Source organism: Callithrix jacchus, chromosome 7, assembly GCF_049354715.1.
Source record: "Callithrix jacchus isolate 240 chromosome 7, calJac240_pri, whole genome shotgun sequence".
NCBI classification, from domain to species: domain Eukaryota; kingdom Metazoa; phylum Chordata; class Mammalia; order Primates; family Cebidae; genus Callithrix; species Callithrix jacchus.
In genome coordinates, this window is record NC_133508.1 from 126,390,397 (window position 1) to 126,416,915 (window position 26,519).

Sequence of the window (26,519 nt, forward strand, 5' to 3'; positions counted from 1 at the left end):
ATTCAGTATTGGCAGTTTTGCATCCATACCTCCACTGAGTTAGAGGCTACCTTATCATGACACTAATGAAGCTTAAGTTTTGGGGCCCTTCTCTTGCACATGCCCCTTCAAAGCCCTTGGAAAGGTCCCTAGCCATGTGTTTCACATGGTTATGTAGTTCTATAAAATTTGCAAAAGTATATTACATTGGTTCCACTTCCAGAACGGCACTGTGAGAAGCTTTGTGGATCCTCATTGCAGTGAAATAAGCATAACCAGTTGAAGATGGAGGAAGGAACACATTTTAAAAATCCCTGGAAATTGTCCTAAGGGCATATATCAAACAATGAAACATTTATTCATGGGGGTCTTTATTCACCATAGGAATTCATGAATAAACATCAATACTGAATTTCTTACATATAGCCAGGATGTAAAAAAAAATTATGTAAGTCCTATTTTATCTTGCATTTATTGTCTAGTATAAAATTTTTCATAAGAATCCAAGGGAAGGTTTTCCACAATAAATTAAATGAAAGTACTAGATCACAAGAGTAGTTGACTGTTGATAAGTTACTGTCATACCAATATTTACTTTGATGACAATACTTCCATAATTTTTTTAAATGATACGGATTAATTAATTAATGCCCACATTAGAAAAAGAGAAAGACCTAAAATCAACACCCTAACATCACAATTAAAAGAACTAGAGACACAAGGGCAAACCAATTCAAAAGCTAGCAGAAGACAAGAAATAACTTAAGATCAGAGCAGAGTTGGGGATAGAGGCTCATAAAATGCTTCAAAAAAAAATCAATGAATCCAGGAGCTAGCTTTTTTTAAAGTTAATAAAATAGATAGACCACTAGTGAAACTAATAAAAGAGAGAAGAATCAAATAGATGCAATAAAAATGAAAAAGGGAATATTACCACTGAACCCACAGAAATACAAACTACCATCAGAGAGCACTATTAATACCTTTACACAAATAAACTAAAAAATCTGGAAGAAATAGATAAATTCCTGGAAACATACACCCTCCCAAGACTAAACCAGGAAGAAATTGAATTCTTGACAAGACCAATAATGAGTTCTGAAATTCAGGTAGTGATTCACAGCGTTCCAACCAAAAAAAGGCCAGAACCAGACAGATTCACAGTGGAATTCTACCAGAGGTATAAAGAGGAGCTGATTCCATTTCTTCTGAAATTATTCCGAACAATAGAATAAGAGGGACACCTCCCTAACTTATTTTCCGGAGCCAGCATCATCCTGATTTCAAAACTTGACATAGTAACAACAAAAAAATGAAAAATTCAGGCCAACACCCCTGATGAACATAGATGTGAAAATCTTCAAAAAGATACTGAAAAACCAAATCCAGCAGCACATCAAAAAGCTTATCCACAATGATCAAGTTGGCTTCATCTGTGGGATGCAAGGCTGGTTCAACATATGCAAATCATCAATAAACATAATCCATCACATAAACAGAACCAGTGACAAAACCACATGATTATCTCAATAGATGCAAAAAAGGCCTTTGATAAAATTCAACAGTGCTTCATGCTAAAAACTCTCAATAAACTAGGTATTGAAAGAACATATCTCAAAACAATAAAAGCTATTTATGACAAACCTACAGCCAATATCATACTGAATGAACAAAATCTGGAAGCATTACCTTTGAAATTGGGCACTAGACAAGGATGCCCTCTCTTACCACTCCTATTCAATATAGTATGGAAGTTCTAGCCAGAGAAATTAGGCAAGAAAAAAATAATAAAGCATATTCAATTAAGAAAAGAGGAAATCAATTTGTCTCTGTTTGCAGATGACATGATTGTACATTTAGAAGACCCTATCATCTCAGTCCCAAATCTCCTGAAACTGATAAGCAACTTCAGCAAAGTCTCAGGTTAAAAAATCAATGTGCAGAAATCACAAGCATTTCTATACACCAGTAACAGACAAGCAGAGAGCAAAATCAAGAACGAACTGCCATTCACAATTGCTACAAAGAGAATAAAATACCTAGGATTACAACTAACATAGGTTGTAAAGGACCTCTTCAAGGAGAACTACAAAACACTGCTCAATGAATCCAAAAACCTTGAAAAAAAATTAGATGAAATGCTAACTAGAATAACCAGCTTGGAGAAGAATATAAATGACTTGATGGAGTTGAAAACACAGCATGAGAACTATGTGAAGCATATACAAGTTTTAATAGCTGAGTTGATCAAGCAGAAGAAACGATATCAGAGATTAAAGATCAATGCAATGAAATAAAAAGAGAAGGCAAGGTAAGAGAAAAAAGAGTGAAAAGAAATGAACAAAACCTCCAAGAAATATGGGATTATGTGAAAAGGCATAAGCTACACATGATTGGTGTACCTGAATATGATGGGGAGAATGAATCCAAGCTGGAAAACATGCTCCAGGATATTATTCAGGAGAGCTTGCCAAGCCTGCAGTTTAACATTCAAATTAAAGAAATACAGAAAACTCCACAAAGATATTCCTCAAGAAGAGCAACTGCAAGGCACATAATCATCAGATTCACCAGGGTTGAAATGAAGGAAAAAATGCTAAGTGCAGCCAGAGAGAAAGGTCAGGTTCTCCACAGAGGAAAACCAATTAGATTCACACCAGATCTCTTGGCAGAAACCCTACAAACCAGAAAAGAGTGTGAACCAATATTCAACATCCTTAAACAGAAGAACTTTCAATCCAGAATCTCATACCAGCTAAACTAAGGTTTGTACCTGAAGGAGAAATTAAATCGTTTATGGACAAGCAATTACTGAGAGATTTCATCACCACCAGACCTACCCTGCAAGAGCTCCTGAAAGAAACAGTAAGCACAGAAAGGAACAAGTACCAGTCACTGCAAAAGCAAAAGTACCAGCTTGAAAAGACCAAAATGCAATGAAGAAAATGAGTCAACTAACGGGAAAGAAAACCAGTCAGTAACAAAATGGCAGGACCAAATTCACACAACAATATTAACATTGATAGTAAACAGCCTAAACACTCCAATCAAAAGACACAGAATGGCAAATGGGATAAGAAGTCCAGACCCATTTGTGTGCTGTATTCAGGAAACCCATCTCATATACAACAACACACACGGACTCAAAATACAAAGACACACACGGACTCAAAATAAAGGGGTGGAAGATTTACCAAGCAAATGGAGAAGAAAAAAAAAGCAGGGGTTGCAATCCTAATCTCTGATAAAATGGACTTCAAATCAACAAAGATCAAAAGAGACAAAGAAGGACACTACATGATGGTAAAAGGATCAATCTAACAAGAAGAGCTAACTATCCCAAATATACATGCACCCAATGCAGGAGCACCCAGATACACAAAGCAAGCTCCTAACATCCTAAAAGGAGATTTAGACTCCCACACAATAATAGTTGGAGGCTTCAACACTCCACTGTCAATATTAGACAGATCAACGAGACAGAAAATTAACAAGGACATCCAGGACTTGAATGCAGAGCTGGACCAAGTGGACCTAATAGACATATACAGAACACTCCACCCCAAATCCACAGAATATACATTTTTCTCAGCACCACACTGCACTTACTCTAAAATTGACCACATCCTTGGGAAGCAAATCACTCCTCAGCAAATGCCAAAGAAAGGAAATCATAGCAAACAGTCTATCAGACAGCACAATCATACTAGAACTCAGGATTAAGAAACACACTCAAACCCGCATAACCACTTGGAAACTGAACAATTTGCTTCTGGGTGTCGACTGGATAAACAATGAAATGAAGGCAGAAATAAAGATGTTCTTTGAAACCAATCAGAATGAAGACAAAATTTACCAGAATCTCTGGGACACCTTTAAAGCAGTGTCTAGAGGGAAATTTACAGCAATAAATGCCCACATGAGAAACAAGGAAAGATCTAAAATTGACACCCTATCATCAAAATTGAAAGAGCTAGAGGAGGAAGATCAACAAAACTCAAAAGCTACAGAAGACAAGAAATAACTAAGATCAGAGCAGAACTGAAGGAGATAGAGAGACAAAAAGCCCTTCAAAAATCATAAAATCCAGGAGTTGTTTTTTTTGAAAACATTAACAAAATAGACAGACTTCTAGCCAGATTAATAAAAAAGAAAAGGGATAAGAATCAAATAGATGCAAGAAAAAGTGATAAAGGGGATATCACCACTGATCCCACAGAAATAAAAACCACCATCAGAGATTACTACAAACAGCTCTATGCACATAAACCAGTAAACCAGGAAGAAACGGATAAATTCCTAGACACCTGTATACTATAAAGACTAAACAGGAGGAAGTTGAAATTCTGAATAGACCAATAACAAGGGCTGAAGTAGAGGCAGCCATTAATAGCCTACCAACCAAAAAAAGTCCAAGTCCTGATGGGTTCACAGTTAAATTCTACCAGATGTACCAAGAGGAGCTGGTTTCATTCCTTCTGCAACTATTCTAAACAATACAAAAGGAGAGAATCCTCCCTAACTCATTTTATGATTCCAACATCATCCTGATACTAACACCAGGCAGAGACTCAACTGAAAAAGAAAACTTCAGGTTAATATCCATGATGAACATCAGTGCAAAAATCTTCAATAAAATACTGGCAAACAGATTGCAATAGCACATGAAAAAGATTATCCATCCCGATCAAGTAGGTTTCATCCTGGGATGCAAGGCTGGTTCAACATATGCAAATCCATAAACGTAATCCATCACATAAATGGAGCCAAAGACAAAGCCATGTGATTATCTCAATAGATGCAGAGAAGGCCTTTGACAAAATTCAACAGCCCTTCATGCTAAAAACTCTCAATAAATTAGGCATCAGTGGAAAGTATCATAAAGTGATAAAAGCTATATATGACAAACCTGCAGCCAATATCACACTGAACAGGCAAAAGCTGGAAGAATTCCCTTTGAAATCAGGCACTAGATAAGGATGCCCTCTCTCACCACTAGTATTCAGTATAGTAGGAAGTTCTAGCCAGAGCAATCAGGCAAGAAAAGGAAATAGAGGCTATTCAATCAGGAAAGGAGTAAGTCCAATTGTCTCTATTTGCAGATGTCATGATTGTATAGCTAGAAGACCCCATTGTCTCAGCCCAAAATCTTCTCAAACTGATAAGCAACTTCAGCCAAATGTCAGGATACAAAATCAATATGCAGAAATCGGAAGCATTCCTATATACCAATAACAGAGAAACAGACAGCCAAATCAAGAGTAAACTCTCATTCACAATGGCTACAAAGAGAGTAAAATACCTAGGGAAACGACAAACAAAGGATGTAAAGGATCTCTTCCAGGAGAACTACAAAACGCTGCTCAACGAAATAAGAGAGGACACAAACAGATAGAAAAACATTCTGTGCTCATGGTTAGGAAGAATTAATATCATGAAAATGGGCATACTACCCAAAGTAATTTATAGATTCCACACTATCCCCATCAAACTACCAATAACCTTCTTCACAGAACTGGAAAAAACCACTTTAAACTTCATATGCAGTCACAAGAGAGCCTACATAGCCAAGACAACCCTAAGCAAAAAGAACAAAGCCAGAGGCATCACACTGCTGGACTTCAAACTATACTATAAGGCTACAGTAATCAAAACAGCATCATGCTGGTACCAAAACAGAGACAGAGACCAATAGAACAGAACAGAGGTCCCAGAAGCAACATCACACATCTGCAACCATCTGATCTTTGACAAACCTTACAAAAACAAGCAATGGGGAAAGGACTCCATGTTTAATAAATGGTGTTGGGAAAACTGGCTAGTAATGTGCAGAAAGCAGAAACTGGACCCCTTCTTGTCACCTTTCACTAAAATTAACTCCAGATGGATTAAAGATTTAAACATAAAACCTAACACCATGAAAACACTAGAAGAAAATGTGGGCAAAAACCATCTAGGACATAGGCATAGGCAAGGACTTCATGACTAAAACACCAAAAGTAATGGCAATAAAAGCTAAGATAGACAAATGTGATGTAATTAAAAATCAGAGCCTCTGTGCAGCAAAAGAAACCATCATTAGAGAGAACCAGCAACCAACAGAATGGGGAAAAGATTTTGCAATCTACCCATCTGACAAAGGGCTAATATCCAGAATCTACAAAGAACTAAAACAGATATACAAGAAAAAAAAACCCATTCAAAAGTGGGCAAAGGATATGAACAGACACTGTTCAAAAGCAGACATATACGAGGCCCAAAAACATATGAAAAAATGCTCATCATCACTGGTCATTAGAGAAATGCAAATCAAAACCACATTGAGACACCATCTCATGCCAGTTAGAATGGTGATCATTAAAAATCTAAAGACAATAGATGCTGGAGAGGATGTGGAGATATAGGAACACTCTTACACAGTTGGTGGGAGTGTAAATTATTTCAACCATGGTGGAAGACAGTATGGCAATTCCTCAAGGACATAGAAATAGAAATTTCATTTGACCCAGCAATCCCATTACTGGGTATATACCCAAAGAACTATAAATGGTTCTATTATAAAGTTACATGCACACATATGTTCACTGCAGCCCTGTGTTCAATATCAAAGACCTGGAACCAACCCAAAGGCCAATCAATGATAGACTGGACAAAGAAAATGTGGTACATATACACCATGGAATATTATCCAACCATAAAAAAAGATGAGTTCATGTCCTTTGTAGGGACTTGGATGAATCTGGAAACCATAATTCTCAGCAAACTGACAAGAACAGAAAGCCAAACGCTGCATGTTCTCACTCATAGGTGGGTGTTGAACAATGAGAATACATGGACTCAGGGAGAGGAGTGTCACACACTGGGGACAGTTGAGGGGGTAGGGGAGAGACAATGGGGGGTGGGACAGTGGGGAGGGATAACATGGGGAGAAATGCCAAATATAGTATGCACCTAAAGTGAAATAAAAAATAAAAAAAAATTTGGACACAACAGATGTTGGAGAGGATGTGGAGAAATAGGAAGACTTTTACACTGTTAGTGGGAGTGTAAGTTCAACCATTGTGGAAGACAGTGTGGCACTTCCTCAAGGACCTAGAAATAGAAATTCTATTTGACCCAGCAATCCCATTATTGGATATATACCCAAAGGATTATAAATTATTCTATTATAAAGACACATGCACACATATGTTCATGGTGGCACTGTTTACAATAGCAAAGACGTGGAACCAACCCAAATGTCCATTGACAATAGACTGGACAAGGAAAATGTGGCACATATACACCATTGAATAATATGCAGCTATAAAAAATAATGAGTTTGTGTCCTTTGTAGGGATACGGATGAATCTGGCAATCATAATTCTCAGCAAACTGACACAAGAACAGAAAATCAAACACCGCATGTTCTCACTCATAAGTGAGTGCTGAACAATGAGAACACATGGACAAAGGGAGGGGAGCATCACACACTGGGATATGCTTTGGGGGGGCAAGGGAGAGACAGCAAGGGGGGAGATTGGGGAAGGATAACATTGGGAGAAATGCCAGATGTAGGTGACGGGAAGATGGAGGCAGCAAGCCACATTGCCATGTGTGTACCTATGCAACAACCCTGCATGATCTGCACATGTGCCCCAGAACCTAAAGTACAATTTAAAAATTCCAATGTCTTATTTCACAAAAATAGAAAGAAATTCTAAAATTTACATGGAGTTACCAGAAAACTCCAAAAAGCCAAGGAAATCATGATCATCAGGAACATAGCTGGAGACATCACATTACCTGATTTCAAACTATACTACAGAGCTATTTTTATTAACACAATATGGTATTGGAATAAATATGGACACTTTGCTCAATGGAACAGAAGAGAGAACCCAGAGATGAACCCACCCATATACACCTTTGATTTTCAACAAAGGTGATAAGAATACTTAGTTGAAAAAGAACAGTCTCTTCAATAAAGAGTGTATAGAGTGTTGGGAAAGCTGAATATCCACATGCAGAGAAACAAAATTGGACCCTTATCTCATACCATATAACAATGAACTTAAAAAAGAATAAAGACTTAAATATAAAATCTGAAATTGAAAAACGACTAGAAGAAAACATATGAGGCAAATGATATGACATTGATTAGAACAATGATTTTTTTTAAATTTGACCCACAAAATTCAGGTGATAAAAACAAAAATACACAAATAAAACTACATCAAACTAAATCTTCTATACATAAAGTGAAACAATTAACAGGGTAAACAGGCAACCTATGGATTGGGAGAAAATATTTGGAATGCATATACCTGATAACAGCTTAGTACCCAAAACATATAAGACAGTCAAACAACTCAATAGAAAGAAAACAGATAACCCAATTTTGAAATTGGGCAAGGGACCTCAATAGATATTTCTCAAAAGAAGTCACACATATGGCCAACAGATACATGAAATAATGCTCACCATCACTGATGATCAGAAAAAATGCAAATCAAAACCACAATAAGATATCACCTCACATCTGTCAGAATGGCTATTACCAAAAAAAGATGAAAGAAAACAAATGTTGGTGATGATACAGAGAAAAGAGAACTCTGATACACTGTTGATGGGAATGTAAATTAGTACAGCCATTATGAAAAACAATATGGATGTTTCTTAAAATATCTAAAAATAGAATTACTATATAGTGTAATAATTCCATTTTTGAGTCTATTTCTAAAAAAATGGAAATCAGTACATTGAAGAGATGTCTGCACTTCCACGTTCATTGCAGCATTTATTCACATTACTCAAGTTGAGGAATCAACCTAAGTGGCTATGAACAGATAGATGAATAAAGAAAATGTGGTATAGCATATTCTCACTCATAGGCGGGTGATGAACGATGAGAACACATGGACACAGGGAGGGGAGCACTACACACTGGGGTCTATTGGGGGAAATAGGGGAGGGACAGTGGGGGAGGAGGGAGCTGGGGAGGGATAGCATGGGGAGAAATGCCAGATGTGGGTGAAGGGGAGGAAGACAGCAAATCACTCTGCCATGTGTGTACATATGCAACTATCTTGCGTGTTCTGCACATGTATCTCAAAACCTAAAATGCAATTAAAAAATAAAAATAAATAAATAAATAAGAAAATGTGGTATATATACATGGAATATTATCTAGCCTTAAAAAGGAGACATTTCTGCCATTTGAGACAACATGGATGAAATTGATGAAATAAGCCAAGCAAAGAATGACAAATACCACATGTTCTCACCTATATGTGGACTTTAAAACAATTGAATTAATAGAAGCAGAGAGTAGAAGGGTGGTTACCAGAGTGTGAGGGTGGGAGAAATAAAGAGATGGTGATGAAAGGATACAAAGTCTGATTTACACAGGAGACATTAGCTTTTGTGTGTGTGTGTGTGTGTGTGTGTGTGTGTGTGTGGTTTTTTTTTAATCTGTTGCATGGAATGGTGAGTATAGTCAATAATGGTATATTGCATATTTCAAACTTGCTAGGTGAGTAAATTTCAAATGTTCTCACCACAAAAATGACAAATATTTGAGGCAATGGATATGTTAATTATTCTGTATTATATTCATAAACATAACATTACTTAGCATTTTATAAACATATACAATTGTATTTTGTCAGTTTACAATAAGATCAAATTTTTCAATTAAAAAATGTAAAGAACTTATTTTAATGTCAGATATGTATAATAGATTTTTTTTGTAATGGCTAGACAGTTATTATTTGTATGGAAATGTTTTCTGGACCATCCATTTAGTCCTGTTGCCTGCTGATTTTTATTATACTCAGTGCCATACTTTAAAATGATTATAATTTAAGTTTTGTTGTATTATCTGGTACCATAATTTTTTTTAATACATTATATTATGGTTTGGCTCTGTGTCCCCACCCAAATCTCATTTTGTAGCTCTCATGATTCCCATATGTTGTGGGAGGGACCTAGTGGGACATTATTGAATTGTGGGGGCAGGCCATTCCCATGCTGTTCTTGTGACAGTAGACAGTAAATGGTCTCATGAGATGCAATGGTGTCTTTTTTTTTTTTTGAGATGGAGTATCCTTCTTGTTGCCCAGACTGGAATGCAATGGCACGATCTTAGCTCACTGCAACATTCGCCTCCCAGGTTCAAGTGATTCTCCTGCCTCAGCCACTCAAGCAGCTAGGATAACAGGCATGTGCCACCATGCCTGGCTAATTTTGTATTTTTAATGGAGACAGGGTTTCACCATGTTGGTCAACCTGGTCTTGAATACCTGACCTCAGGTGATCCACCCACCTTGACCTCCCAAAGTGTTGAGGTTACAGGTGTGAGCCACCTTGCCCTGCCAGAGATCTGTTGGTTTTAAAAACAGAAGTTGCCCTGCACAAGCATGTAGGCATGTAGAGGTGGGGAATTTTTAGCACCTGTGAAATTTGAGAACATGCTTCTTCATGCATTGTATGTCTCATTAGCATTTAAAATCTCCACCACTGGATGTGATTTTTAGTATTAGAGGAGATTATAATGAGGAAAAACTCAGTGAAAGATTAGTGCTGGAGTCCATCTTGTCTTTAGCCAGCTGGATCTGGTCAGGTTCTTAACAGGAATGCCAGAGTCCCTCTTCAACAACCTTAGGAGAAGTAATTCAAGAACATAAATGGTTAGGTTTTTTCTAATATGGTTAGGGATTCAGCTTGTTCAGCTGAGTTAGGAGCAGGGCAGCTTTCTGCTGTGTGACTTAGGTCAGCTTGCTAAGAGAAGCAAGGAGGTAGGGGAGGGAATATGCCCGGACATGTGAGACCCATGGAGTCTTGGTTATTATGTCTCGTCTGCTGGGACTGAGACGCTTCCACGTACTGTCTCAATTGGAGTGTAATTCCTTTCCAGTTGCAGGAAAACTCTGGTTTCTTGTATGTACTCATATTACAATTTTAATTCTTTCGACTATCTTTCTAAACGACAATGACTTCACTAAAGATGACTCAGTCCTTCAGAAGCCACTCTGACAAACATTTGTCTTCAATAAAACTTCATTTAAGAGGCATCTTCAAAAAGAAAGAGGATAAAATTTCTCTGGCCCAATGGGTAGTATTTGTTTTGGCTGATACGTAGAGGTCTCCAAATGCAAGCAAATCAAACAATTTACTTGCCTAGAGCTGCCTCTCTGTATTCAGCTCTCTCTATTCACCCTCATCTTTCTGATTTCTCTGTTTCAATACCTTCACATACTTCTTCTTCCTCTTGCTCAGACCTCTAGCTTTTCCCAACAACTCTCCTGAAACCCCAAAATTCCAGGGACCTCTGAGACAGGTCACACTTGACAGTTTACTTTAGAAATAAACAGGCTTCCAAATGTACTCATGTTGGGGAGGTCTTGTCATTCATGGCAACATCCAGTCCCTGAGTAGAAAATATTAACCTGAATTTTCAAAATTGTTTACTGATTAGTGTATGACCTACTTTATTGAAAAGAACACTTATTTATTTCTGAATCATGAAGCTTCATGATTGTCTGGCATGTAAACATTTTAGTCAGCATGTTGCAATCTGTATCCGATGATTGTAATCTTTGTATTGTACCTTCCAATGAAAGAGGATAACTGGTGTGAGGAGTTCTATTTCCTTCTAAACTTTCTTATAAAAGCGTTTCAACTTGTAACAGACTCAGGAACACTTCCAACTTTCCAACTTGTAACAGACTGACACACTTTGTTGATTTGTCTTCCAGAATTTATCCTCAATTTGTCTTTCCAAGAAACTGTTATCTAATTATTTGTCTCAGCCTTATTTTGGTGGATACTTCCAAAAATTCTTTCTTCTTATGATCCAGGTATGAAGGGAATTACAAAGTTTAAATCTTGTAACTGAATTAAGCTGAATTAAGAACTCTAAATAAAAGATTTCCCTAAACTCAATTAAGATTGGCAAATATTCATAGAAGAATTTAGAATTCTTTTGGATGAACATGACCCAGGGTTTCCTGATTGTTGTAGATGGAAAGTTTTTGTTTCCCTGAACTCAGCTGTTGAAGCCCTAACTTCCAGTGTGACAGTATTTGGAGATGGGCTCTTTGGGATGTAATTAGGTTTATATTAACTTATGAGGGTGAGGATGTCCTGATGGAATTAATGACCTTATTAGAAGAAGAAGAAATCTTTCTCTTCTTGTCTATGGAAAAGCAAAGAGGAAAGGCCAGGTGAGGGCACCGTAAGTAGGCAGCCATCTAAAACCCAAGAAAAGAACACTTCCCACCCTCTAGAACTGTGAGAAAATAAATTTCTGTTGCTTAAACCACCCAGTACGTGGCATTTTGTTATGACAACCCTAGTGTTGCAGGATGTTTCCTTAGTTCGGCCAAAGACGGTGTTCTTGTCAGTCCCATGGCCATGAAAATTTAGGCTTGCAAATGGTTTGAAGGGTGAACAAAGCAGTGTTTTATTGGGTGAAAGGAAAAAAAGGGGGGATCTGCTAGAGCACTTCCTGCCAGGCAGTTTGAATCTTAGTTTCCACCCAGGAAGAAAAGGGGACAGGCTCAGGCTCCTCCCTATGGCAAAGGTCCTGAATTTCCCCAGGCTCCACCTCCATGGGCAGGCTGATTGGAGTTTCTCCAGGGACCCCCTCCCACTAGCAGTCTCTTTCTCACTAGCAGTCTCACTAGCAGTGTAACACACTGACCTATGTGTGACCTATATCAACTTGCAGTCATGTTGGTTAAAATCTGAAATGCTAAATCCTGGGTGACAAAAGCTGGTTATATTTTCCTGGAAAGGGAGCTATAGAATCCTTCTTCCCACAATAAATCTGAGGGTAAAAAAAAAAAAATTTTTTTTTAAAGGCTGTAAGTGTAGGTTGAAGTCTCCTAAAAGCCAGAGCTGAAACATTTCCAGCAAAAATTAATTGGGCCATAATTCAGTCATGCAAACTGATGAAACTAAAGGAGATTTTCAGAATAGACTAGAAAATACTTTCCAACATTTGGAAGCTAAAGAAGATGTTGATGTAATAGCTACTCTTTTATATTCATTTTGCCAATGGAGTTAATCCTGCAATTGAAGATCCAATTTAAAAATCAATTAGAATGGAAATAGCCCCTTTATCTGCAGGACAATACCTAGTATAGCATTTTGAAAGGGCTTTAGAACAAAAGTGAATCTGGTTCTAAAATAAACTTGTAGCCCTACTAATCCAATGGCTAGGTTACCCATTTTATCACAAGTGACTTGTTGACAAGGTCATGTTTGGATATTGTTAACAGGACACAGGAAAGAAGATTGTGCCATCTTACAAGAAACAAATAAAGATACAAAAATTCCTAATTCGGATCAATCTATGTTCTCACAAAAATCAGAAGAGGAAAAAGCATCCAATATTCTGTCTTATGCTAAACAATCACCGTGAATATGATACTAATATAGATGGTCAACGTCATCAATTCCTGGTAAATAAGGTTGCTACTCTTTTTTCATTAAACCCTGCCATCTTCGCTTAACCTTTTTCTGTGGAGTAAGCCTATTACACAGGCGGTATTTCCAATACCCCACAGATTTTCCCTGTATCTCAGCCCTTAACTGTAACTATTGGGCTTTGACTGCAAAAACATTCCTTTCTATCTTGTGATACCACCCCTGCAAATTTAATCGGAAGAGATTTACTTTGCAAATGGAACTCTAATACTTTTTTGTTTGGTTTTTATTTCTTTTTCTAATTAAAAAATTTTTTTATTGTATTATGATATAATATTTATTATATTATTAAAATTTTTAATATTCTGGGGTACATGTGCAGAACACGCAGGTTTGTTACATAGGTATACACATGCCATGGTGGTTTGCTGCATCCATCACCCCATCATCTACAGTAGGTATATCTCCTAATGCTATCCCTCCCCTATCTTCCCACCCCATGCTATCCCTCCTCTAACCCCCCTAACCCCCGACAGGCCTCAGTGTGTGATGCTCCCCTCCCTGTGTTCATGTGTTCTCATTGTTAAACACTAATTTATTAGTGAGAACAAACCTTATTTAATAAATGGTGTTGGGAAAACTGGCTAGCCATATGCAGAAAGCTGAAACTGGATCCCTTCCTTATACCTTATCCAAAAATTAACTCCAGATGGATTAAAGATTTAAACTTAAGACCTAACACCATGAAAACCCTAGAAGAAAACCTAGGCAATACCATTCAGGACATAGGCATGGGCAAGGACTTCATAACCAAAACACTAAAGGAACCACAATATTAAATGTTCTCCAAAAGGACTAGTTTTCAAGGTTGCAGAGAACACTTCTATTCATAATTGTGTCTGCTCAAGATGCAAGTTTGCCTTCTCCATTATATTTGATACATATCCCAGATAAGGATCTTGACATTATATCTGGCTAGATCTTTTTTTTTTAATTGTGTTTTAGGTTTTGGGGTACATATGAAGAACATGCAAGATTGATGCATAGGTACACACATGGCAGTGTCATGTGCTGCCTTCCTCCCCATCACCTAATCTGGCATTTCTCCCCATGCTATCTCTCCCCAAATCCCCACCCCGCAACTGTCACTACACTATTTCCTCCCTACAGACCCCAGTGTGTGATGCTCCCCTCCACAGGGGAGGGGAGTTCTCATTGTCCATGTGACCTCATTGTTCAACATCCACCTATGAGTGAGAACATGCGGTGTTTGATTTTCTCTTCTTGTGTCAGTTTGCTGAGAATGATGGTTTCCAGGTTCATCCGTGTCCCTACCAAGGACACAAACTCATCATTTTTGATGGCTGCATAGTAGTCCATAGTGTATATGTGCCACATTTTCCCTGTTCAGTCTATCATCGATGGGCATTTGGGTTGGTTCCAGGTCTTTGCTATTGTAAACAGTGCTGCAATGAACATTCGTGTGCATGTGTCCTTATAGTAGAACGATTTATTATCCTTTGGGTGTATACCTTGTAATGGGATTGCTGGGTCAAATGGAATTTCTATTTCTAGGTCCTTAAGGAATCATCACACTGTCTTCCACAATGGTTGAACTAATTTACACTCCCACCAACAGTGCGGAAGTGTTCCTATTTCTCCACATCCTCTCCAGCATCTGTTGTCTCCAGATTTTTTAATGATCGCCATTCTAACTGGCGTGAGATGGTATCTCAATGTAGTTTCAATTTGCATTTCTCTAATGACCAGTGATGATGAGCATTTTTTCATATGTTTGTTGGACTCATGTATGTCTTCTTTCGTAAAGTGTCTGTTCATGTCCTTTGCCCACTTTTGAATGGGCTTGTTTGTTTTGTTCTTGTAAATCTGTTTTAGTTCTTTGTAGATTCTAGATATCAGCCCTTTGTCAGATGGGTAGATTGAAAAAATTTTTTCCCATTGTGTTGGTTGCCAGTTCACTCTAATGACTGTTTCTTTTGCTGTGCAGAAGTAGTGGAGTTTGATTAGGTCCCATTTGTCTATTTTGGCTTTTGTTGCCAATGCTTTTGGTGTTTTGGTCATGAATGCTTGCCTATGCCTATGTCCTGAATGGTTTTGTCTAGGTTTTCTTCTATGGTTTTTACGGTGTTAGGTCTTATGATTTAAATTTTTCATCCATCTGGAGTTAATTTTAGTGTAAGGTGTCAGGAAGGGGTCCAGTTTCTGCTTTCTGCACATGGCTAGCCAGTTTTCCCAACACCATTAATTAAATGGGGACTTTTTTTCCCATTGCTTATTTTTGTCTGGTTTGTCAAAGATCAGATGGTTGCAGATGTGTTGTGTTGCCTCTGAGGCCTCTGTTCTGTTCAATTGGTCTATATCTCTGTTTTGGAACCTGTACCATGCTGTTTTGATTACTGTAGCCTTGTAGTATAGTTTGAATTCCAGTAGTGTGATGCCTCCTGCTTTGCTGTTTTTACTTAGAATTGACTTGGCTATGCGGGGTCTCTTTTGGTTCTATATGAAGTTTAAGGTGTTTTTTTCCAGTTCTGTGAAGAAGGTCATTGGTAGCTTGATGGGGGTAGCATTGAATCTGTAAATTACTTTGGGCAGTATGGCCATTTTGATGATATTGATTCTTCCTAACCATAAGCATGGAATGTTTCTCCATCTGTTTGTATCCTCTCTTATTTCATTGAGCAGTGGTTTGTAGTTCTCCTTGAAGAAGTCCTTTACATCCTTTGTTAGTTGTATTCCTAGGTATTTTATTCTCTTTGTAGCAATTGTGAATGGCAGTTTGTTCTTGATTTGGCTCTCTTTAAGTCTTCTTGGTGTTTAGGAATGCTTGTGATTTTTGCACATTGATTTTGTATCTTTAGGCTATGCTGAAGTTGCTTGAACTTTGTGTTTTTTTTTTTGTTTTGTTTTGAGATGGAGTTTTGCTCTTGTTCCCCAGGCTGGAGTGCAATGGCGTGATCTCGGCCCACCACAATCTCTGCCTCCTGGGCTCAGGCAATTCTCCTGCCTCAGCCTCCTGAGTAGCTGGGATTACAGGCAGGCGCCACCATGCCCAGCTAATTTTTTGTATTTTTTTAAGTAGAGACGGGGTTTTACCATGTTGACCAGGATGGTCCCGATCTCTTGAGGTCGTGATCCACCCGCCTCGGCCTCCCAAAGTGCTGGGATTACAGGCGTGAGCCACCGCGCCTGGCCGATCTTTGTGTTTTTATCTCACCTCTACAATGTACTGGAGCTTTTCAAGTTACCTTCTGAGAACAGATAATTATAAGGAAAGAAAAAAAGCAACCTCTGTAACAGACTAGATACACTGAACCTCAAACTTCTGAGTGTAAAGCAGTGGGTTAAAACTGTAAAGAATTTTCTGGGAGCTATGCTAGTGGTTGCAATAACATCTTCAAATTTTATTTTTGGAAGAAATCTTAGATATCATTTCTTCTTGTTTTTAAAAGCCCATCATATCATGTGAAATATCATCTTACTTATTTCAGGTTTGGGTGACATTGTGGAAAGCAAAGGTTGAGGAGGCATCATATTGTTTTAAAGTCCAACTTCTTCGAATATTTGACACACTCACATCGAAACAGGTTAGTTACTCAGAGATGCAGCAGGTGAAGTAAAGGACATTTCTTATATACTGGTGAGTATCTAGCACCAAACTAAGGATGTAGCCTTCCATATGTATTTTGCTTGAAAGAATGAAACTGGGAGTGGAGAATTAAGGTAAGAGATGGTGTTTTTATTAAAGGTTTTTTGAGATATATTAATAAATTTGCTTTCATTCCTTCATGCCCACCCCCCATAGGTGGAATAAAGCTTTTTAATATTAACTAAATTGAGAGGTGGAAAATGGCATACTGTTTTAATAAGAAGTCTTTAAATATTACCGAAATCAAATATATTTGCAGCATTGAAGGCTGGGTTAGTGTTATAATGAAAAGTATGTTGCATTCAGCTGGGCACAGTGGCTCATGCCTGTAATCCCAGTGCTTTGGGAGGCCAAGGCAGGAGGATCGCTTGAGGTCAGGAGTTCCAGACCAGGCTGGCCAACATGGCAAAACTCCATCTCTACTAAAAACACAAAAATTAGTTAGGCATGGTGGTGTGTGCCTGTAATCCCAGCCACTTGGGAGGCTGAGGAAGGAGAATTGATTCAACCAGGGAGGCAGATGTTGTAGTGAGCTGAGATAGCACCACTCCACTCTATTCCTGCCTGGATGATAAGAGTAAGACAGCAAGACTCTGTCTCAAAAAAGAAGAAGAAGAGGAAGAAGAAGAAGAAGAAGAAGAAGAAGAAGCAGCAGCATATTACATTTAGTGCCTATTATATTGCAGACTTTGTGTTAACTTCTTTCCAGATATTATTTATTAAATTTAATTTATTCCTCAGTACCAGATTGTGAGGCAAGTACTATCATCTTCATTTTACAGCAAATATACTACAAAGATTTTAAACTACATTTTATGCCAGTTCACAATGCCACAAGATTCTGGCACTTGGTTCAAATAATTCAGTTTGTTAAAAAAATGGTTAAATTATGTTTAATCACTGCTGTTTATTCCTGAAAGTAGACTAGAAACGAAAGTGGACTAGAACAATCTGGCAGTATTTATCTCTACCTTTCCCCTCCAAGTGTGAAAGTTCGATTATTCATTTTCTAAAAGAATAGTACTGAGAGATTGTGTAGGTCTTACACCAAGTTGTATCCAGGGAATATAAGATGAGGTGAAGACACTGATCAGAGTAGATTAGCAGCAGAGAGTTCTTTTGAGAGAGGTATTGGTGTGAATTGATCCCCACCCTCTTTTTATCTTTGCTCATTTTCCTCATACGGCAATGAGAGGCGCTGCTTTCTTACTACCTTTACAAACGAAGTAGCAATGGGCACTTAAAGATTCTCTTGAAAAGCTGATATGTGCTCTTTGGGATTTGGGGACACTAGCCCTGGTGCCTGACTCATGCCTAAAAGTATTTAAAAGTGATAGTCTAGGGTGGAATGGTTTGCGGCCAAGTAGGAAAGAAAAGAGACTTGGGGGCCTCCTGTCCCTGCTGTGTGTGGCAGGTAGATGCGCATGAGCTTTTCTCCTGGGTAGAATCACTGGGGTGTTCTGGACTTGAGTCATCTTGAAGGAATCTTGCACCAGATGTCAACATGTCAAGGTGCATTGATCTCAACAGCAAGCATATATGGAATAAGTGGATCCTTAGAAGAGAAAATTTGAGGAAAGGAATCAGAAGTGGACTACAATAGGGATGTGCTACTGCAAGGTCCAGACAGAGGGAATCAGCAAAGAATCCAAATCATCCTTAAGGACTTAAGCCACCACCAGAAGGTGACAACACCAGATCACTTATGTATCATGTAAGGTTTCTTTTCCTTAATTCCCTGCCCTCTAGTGTTACAACTTGAAGGTATCATAAGCATGAGCTAGTATACCCTGTGGGAGGTATAGAGCTGGAAATGAAAAAAGAAAAGCCCTGCTCCTTTCTCACTGTGTGCCTGTAAGGCTGAATCAGGCCTGGGCTGTGTGAATGAGTGGGACCTGAGGGGATGCAGGATACAACGAGAGAAACTTTAAGTCAAAACTCAGAGAGACATCTACAGATTTAGGTCAAATGATATTTTGTTTTTCTTTAGAAAGAGAGACTATTCTTTTACCTGAGCGTGACTAATGAACAAACTGGAAAAAAAATGTTCTGATTAAGTAAAAGGGGAATTATAAGAAAGAATAAGATTGCTTTTTGCTTGCACAGAACTAGATACAAAATATTAGCTGTTTAAAAGGTAAGAATGATACCGAAATTGAGGCATAAACAAGATAAATCTTAAATACAAATGAACTAATGTGTTATATTGTGTTGGAGGGTTGGGGAGTAGGGAGTACCTGTTCTATAGTCCTATTAAGGCTTTCTTAAGTATCATTTTTAAAAGCTAAGAATAACTTTTTTTTGCTTGTTTTTTTGTTTTTTGTTTTTTGGGTTTTTTTATTGCATTTTAGGTTTTGGGGTACATGTGCAGAACATGCAAGACAGTTGCATAGGTACACACATGGCAGTGTGTTTTGCTTCCTTTCTCCCCTTCACCCACATTTGGCATTTCTTCCCAGGCTATCCCTCCCCAGCTCCCCCCTCCGCTGGCCCTCCCCTTTTCCCCCCTATAGACCCCAGTGTGTAGTACTCCCCTCCCTGTGTCCATGTGTTCTCATTTTTCATCACCCGCCTGTGATTGAGAATATGCAGTATTTCATTTTCTGTTCTTGTGTCAGTGTGCTGAGAATGATGTTCTCCAGATCCATCCATGTCCCTACAAACGACACGAACTCATCATTTCTGATTGCTGCATAATATTCCATGGTGTATCTGTGCCACATTTTCCCAATCCAGTCTATCATCAATGGGCATTTGGGTTGGTTCCAGGTCTTTGCTATTGTAAACAGTGCTGCAGTGAACATTCGTGTGCATGTGTCCTTATAGTAGAACGATTTATAGTCCTTTGGATATATACCCAGTAATGGAATTGCTGGGTCAAATGGAATTTCTATTTCTAAGGCCTTGAGGAATCACCACACTGTCTTTTACAATGGTTGAACTAATTTACACTCCCACCAACAGTGTAAAAGTGTTCCTTTGTCTCCACATCTTCTCCAGCATCTGTTGTCTCCAGATGTTTTAATGATCACCATTCTAACTTGCATGAGATGGTATCTCAATGTGGTTTTGATTTGCATCTCTCTGATGACCAGTGATGATGAGCATTTTTTCATATGATTGTTGGCCTCATATATGTCTTCTTTTGTAAAGTGTCTGTTCATATCCTTTGCCCATTTTTGAATGGGCTTGCTTGTTTTTTTTCTGTAAATCTGTTTGAGTTTTTTGTAAATTCTGGATATCAGCCCTTTGTCAGATGGGTAAAATGCAAGAATTTTTTCCCATTCTGTTGGTTGCCGATTCACTCTAGTGACTGTTTCTTTTGCTGTGCAGAAGCTGTGGAGTTTGATTAGGTCCCATTTGTCTATTTTGGCTTTTGTTGCCAATGCTTTTGGTGTTTTGTTCATGAAGTCCTTGCCTACTCCTATGTCCTGGATGGCTTTGCCTAGATTTTTTTCTAGGGTTTTTATGGTGCCAGGTCTTATGTTTAAGTCTTTAATCCATTTGGAGTTAATTTTAATGTAAGGTGTCAGGAAGGGGTCCAGTTTTTGCTTTCTGCACATGGCTAGCCTGTTTTCCCAACACCACTTATTAAACAGGGAATCCTTTCCCCATTGCTTGTTTTTGTCAGGTTTATCAAAGATTGTATGGTTGTAGATATGTGGTGTTGCCTCCGATGCCTCTGTTCTGTTCCATTGGTCTATATCTCTGTTTTGGTACCAGTACCATGATGTTTTGATTACTGTAGCCTTGTAGTATAGTTTGAAATCCGGTAGTGTGATGCCCCCCGCTGTGTTCTTTTTGCTTAGAATTGACTTGGCTATGCGGGCTCTCTTTTGGTTCCACATGAAGTTCATGGTGGTTTTTTCCAGTTCTGTAAAGAAAGTCAATAGTAGCTTGATGGGAATAGTGTTTATTCTGTAAATTACTTTGGGCAGTATAGTCATTTTCATGATATTAATTCTTTCTAACCATGAACATGGAATGTTTCTCCATCTGTTTGTGCCCTCTCTTATTTCGTTGAGCAGTGGTTTTTAGTTTTTTTTGAAGAGGTCCCTTACATTCCTGTGAGTTGTATTCCTAGGTATTTTATTCTTTTTGTAGCAATTGTGAAAGGCAGTTCATTCTTGATTTAGCTTTCTTTAAGTCTGTTATTGGTGTAGAGGAAGGCTTGTGATTTTTGCACATTGATTTTATATCCTGAGACTTTGCTGAAGTTGCTTATCAGTTTCAGGAGTTTTTGGGCTGAGGCGATGGGGTCTTCTAGGTATACTATCATGTCGTCTGCAAATAGAGACAATTTGGCTTCCACCTTTCCTAGTTGAATGCCCTTTATTTCTTTTTCTTCCCTCATTGCTCTGGCTAGAACTTCCAGTACTATATTGAATAGGAGTGGTGAGAGAGGGCATCCTTGTCTAGTGCCGGATTTCAAAGGGAATGCTTCCAGTTTTTGCCCATTCAGGATGATACTACTGGCTGTTGGTTTGTCGTAAATAGCTTTTATTACTTTGATATACGTTTCATCGATACCGAGTTTATTGAGGGTTTTTAGCATAAAGGGCTGTTGAATTTTGTCGAATGCCTTCTCTGTGTCAATTGAGATAATCATGTGGTTTTTGTTTTTGGTTCTGTTTATGTGGTGAATTATGTTTATAGACTTGCATCTGTTGAACCAGCCTTGCATCCCGGGATGAATCCCACTTGATCATGATGGTTAAGTTTTTTGATTTGCTATTGCAATCGGCTTGCCAATATTTTATTGAAGGTTTTTGCATCTATGTTCATCATGGATATTGGCCTGAAGTTTTCTTTTCTTGTTGGGTCTCTGCCGGGTTTTGGTATCAGGATGATGTTGGTCTCATAAAATGATTTGGGAAGGATTCCTTCTTTCTGGATTATTTGGAATAGTTTCAGAAGGAAGGGTACCAGCTCCTCTTTGTGTGTCTGGTAGAATTCGGCTGTGAACCCATCTGGACCTGGGCTTTTTTTGTGTGGTAGGCTTAATTGCTCCCTCGACTTCTAACCTTGTTATTCATCTATTCATAGTTTCAGCTTCCTCCTGGTTTAGGCTTGGGAGGACACAGGAGTCCAGGAATTTATCCATTTCTTCCAGGTTTACCTGTTTATGTGCATAGAGTTGTTCGTAATATTCTCTGATGATGGTTTGAATTTCTGTGGAATCTGTGGTGATTTCCCCTTTATCATTTTTTATTGCATCTATTTGGTTGTTCTCTCTTTTATTTTTAATCAATCTGGCTAGTGGTTTTTCTATTTTGTTGATCTTTTCCAAAAACCAGCTCTTGGATTTATTGATTGTTTGAAGGGTTTTTCGTGTCTCTATCTCCTTCAGTTCTACTCTGATCTTAGTTATTTCTTTTCTTCTGCTACGTTTTGAGTTTTTTTGATCTTGCTCCTCTAGCTCTTTCAATTTTGACGATAGGGTGTCAATTTTGGATCTCTCCATTCTCCTCATATGGGCACTTATTGCTATATATTTTCCTCTAGAGACTGCTTTAAATGTGTCCCAGAGATTCTGACATGTTGTGTCTTCGTTCTCATTGGTTTCAAAGAACTTCTTTATTTCTGCCTTCATTTCATTGTTTATCCAGTCAACATTCAAGAGCCAGTTGTTTAGTTTCCATGAAGCTGTGGGGTTCTGGGTTGGTTTCTAAATTCTGAGTTCTAACTTGATTGCACTATGGTCTGAGAGACTGTTATGATTTCAGTTGTTTTGCATTTGCTGAGGAGTGCTTTACTTCCAATTATGTGGTCAATTTTAGAGTAGGTGTGATGTGGTGCTGAGAAGAATGTATATTCTGTGGATTTGGGGTGGGGAGGTCTGTAAATGTCTATCAGGTTTGCTTGTTCCAGGTCTGAGTTCAAGCCCTAGATATCCTTGTTGATTTTCTGTCTGGTTGATCTGTCTAATATTGACAGTGGGGTTTTAAAGTCTGCCACTATTATTGTGTGGGAGTCTAAGTCTCTTTGTAAGTCATTAATAACCTGCCTTATGTATCTGGGTGCTCCTGTATTGGGTCCATATATGTTTAGGATCATTAGCTCTTCTTGTTTTATCAATCCTTTTACCATTATGTAATGGCCTTCTTTGTCTCTTTTGATCTTTGTTGCTTTAAAGTCTATTTTATCAGAGATAAGAATTGCAACTCCAGCTTTTTTTTTTCTCTCCATTTGCTTGGTAAATCTTCCTCCATCCCTTAATTTTGAGCTTTTGTGTATCCTTGCATGTGAGATGGGTTTCCTGGATATAGCACACTGATGGGTTTTGGTTTTTTATCCAATTTGCCAGTCTGTGTCTTTTGATTGGTGCATTTAGTCCATTTACATTTAGGATTAATATTGTTATGTGTGAATCTGATACTGCCATTTTGATGCTAGTTGGCTGTTTTGCCAATTAGTTGATGTAGATTCTTCATTATGTTGATGCTCTTTAGCATTTAGTGCAATATTGGAACTGGTACTGGTTGTTCCTTTCTATGTGTAGTGCCTCTTTCAGGAGCTCTTGTAAAGTAGGCCTGGTGGTGACAAAATCTCTGAGTACTTGCTTGTTCGCAAAGGATTTTATTTTTCCTTCACTTATGAAGCTCAGTTTGGCTGGATATGAAATTCTGGGTTGAAAGTTCTTTTCTTTAAGGATGTTGAATATTGGCCCCCACTCTCTTCTGGCTTGTAGAGTTTCTGCTGAGAGATCTGCTGTGAGTCTGATGGGCTTCCCTTTGTGGGTAACCTGACCTTTCTCTCTGGCTGCCCTTAGCATTTTCTCCTTTATTTCAACCTTGTTGAATCTGACGATTATTTGCCTTGGGGTTGCTCTTCTTGGGAATATTTTTGTGGTGTTCTCTGTATTTCCTGCATTTGATTGTTGGCCTGCCTTGCTAGGTTGGGGAAATTTTTCTGGATAATATCCTGAAGAATATTTTCCAGTTTGGATTCATTCTCTTCATCACATTCTGGTACACCTATCAAACATAGGTTAGGTCTCTTCACATAGTCCCACATTTCTTGGAGACTTTGTTCATTCCTTTTTGCACTTTTTTCTCTAATCTTGGTTTCTCATTTTATTTCATTGAGTTGATCTTCAACTTCTGATATTCTTTCTTCTGGTTGGTCAATTCGGCTGTTGAAACTTATGCATGCTTTGCGAAGTTTTCGTATTGTGTTTTTCAGCTCCTTCAATTCATTCATATTCCTCTCAAAGTTATGCATTCTTGTTATCATTTCCTCGAATCTTTTTTCAAGGTTCTTAGTTTCTTTGTATTGATTTAAAACATGTTCTTTTAGCTCACAAAAGTTTCTCATTATCCACCTTCTGAAGTCTAATTTCATCATTTCATCACAGTCATTCTCCGTCCAGCTTTGTTCCCTTGCTGGTGAGGAGTTTTGGTCCTTTGTAGGAGTCGCGGTGTTCTGGTTTCGGGTGTTTTCCTCCTTTCTGCTCTGATTTCTTCTCATTTTGTGGATTTATCCACCTGTCGTCTGAGTAGTTGCTGACTTTTCGATTGGGTCTCTGAGTGGACGCCCAGATTGTTGATGATGAAGTATTTCTGTTACTTGGTTTTTCTTCTACCAGTCTAGCTTCTCCACTGTATGACTGCTGAGGTCCACCCCAGGCCCTGCTTTTCTGGGGTGCACCTATAGTGGCTGCAAAACAGTGAGGGATGCTACCAGTTTCTTTTTCTGCTATCTTTGTCTCAGAATGATGCCTGCCAAATGTCAGTTTTCTGGATATAGAGGGGTCAGGGAGCTGCTTGAGGTGACAGTCTGTACTTTATAGGATCTCAAGTGCTGATCTGTGAGCTCTGTTGTTCATTCAGGGATGTTAGGCTGCTACATTTAATTCTGCTGTGGCAGAACTCATAAAAAACCCCTTTATGTGTCCGTTGCACTGTCCTGCCCAGCTAGGAGGGAGTCTAGTCACTATTTGCCTGCCGAGGCTCCACCCTGCTGGTGTGAGGTCTGCCCTGTTGCTGCAGGCTCTGCCCTGCTGCTGCGGTTTCTGCCCTGCTGCACAAGCTACACCTTGTGGCAGAGTCTCTCTGTTGTGGCAGGTTTCCTCAGCAATGGCAAGCTGCTTCAGCAGTGGGAGTGTACCTCAGCAGGGGCGGGTTGCCTTGGTAATTGCAAACGCCCCTCCCCCACCGAGCTGCACCATCCTGGGTTCAGCTGTGCCTGCAGTGAAACTCTCCACCCGGAACATTTGGAATCGCTGTTTTGTTTGTCCCACTGCCCTGGCCCAAACGCCGTTTCCCTGGAATCTCCTGGCCTGGCTCACTGTCCAAGTCCCATTCAATCAGATGGATATGCCAATCTGCCCTCACAAGTCTCAGATTGCCGGTTCAACAGGACACCCGGACAAGTGCGCTTTGTGGAGTGCTGTGGAGTGCCGCTGCAGTGCTGGCCGCCAGCTGCACCAGCCAAAACCACTTTGCTGGCGTCCCACATCTCTTTTATACCTGGGAATTTCCCCGTTCTGTGGGCAACAAAGATCTGTCTGGGAATTCGGCCCTGACTCACCCTCCACGCATTTACCAAGAGCTTCAATCCTGGGTTGTTCTCACCGCACCATCTTGAGTTGGTCTCAGAATAACTTAAAGAATGTTAGCAAAGTGCGTGACATAAAACAACAGTGGAAAAAATAAAAAAAAAAATTGAAAAATCATGACAAAGAGAAAAAGATGAGAAGAGTATTGTATCTGATGTACACAAAAATACTAGCGCAAGTCTTATTTTATTCATGCTGTAAGATTTATCTCCCGACATCTACCTGGAAAAACTGGTTGACTTAAATTCAGAGAAAAATTTCCCATGGTATTAGTTTCTACCTTCAAAAGTAGAAGACAAAAAAATTCAAATTCTCAGTCTTCCTCGTGGGTAGGCATATGATTTAGATTCTTCCCTGCACACTGACTATTCTGAGGCTTAGCTGGAGGTGTAAGCAACTCAAGATGCAATGTTTTATGGGGTAGGGGTGTGTTTGTTTACTGAAGATGTGAAAGTGGTGGCATCCATTTACTCATAGGTGACACTGTAGAAGCTTATAGCATTTCATCTAGAGATCATGGTGCCGGGTCATGGTAGCTGTGTGGTTTTTCCATGAGATGCCTTTACAATGGTAGTATTATTCTGGGTAGAATAGAGGCAGACTATGACTCTCTCACAAATCTGGAGTATCTGTGTGCACCTTAATGGTCTTAAAAATTAAATTACTTTTTACTTAAATTGCTGAGCAGATTGTTATTTGCCATGAAGAACTCTGAATAATACACACCCTGAAACAATTGGAGTAAGATGTTCTGTATTAATGAATTATTCTTGATATTTTTGATCTGTCATCTGTTTTTGCCCTAGCAAGTCATTTATTCTGAGTAGCTTTGAGTATATAATGTCATAGCAGAGGGGCAGAGAGAAAAATGCAGTTGAGTTTTAGTCTTTATAGAATTAT

General features: G+C 38.7%; 1 long non-coding RNA gene across 5 annotated transcripts in view; it reads left to right on the forward strand.

Annotated features, from left to right (window-relative positions):
• The window catches only part of LOC118143016 (uncharacterized), a 49,133-nt gene that overhangs the window by 1,310 nt on the left and 21,304 nt on the right, over positions 1-26,519 (forward strand). For 4 of the 5 annotated variants that reach the window (XR_013520242.1, XR_013520244.1, XR_013520243.1 and 1 more), the window contains exons 2-3: positions 13,245-13,427; positions 16,902-16,997. This is a non-coding gene — a long non-coding RNA (uncharacterized LOC118143016). The remainder of the gene's footprint in view (positions 1-13,244; positions 13,428-16,901; positions 16,998-26,519) is intronic. The other variant, XR_013520246.1, reaches the window with a different exon arrangement.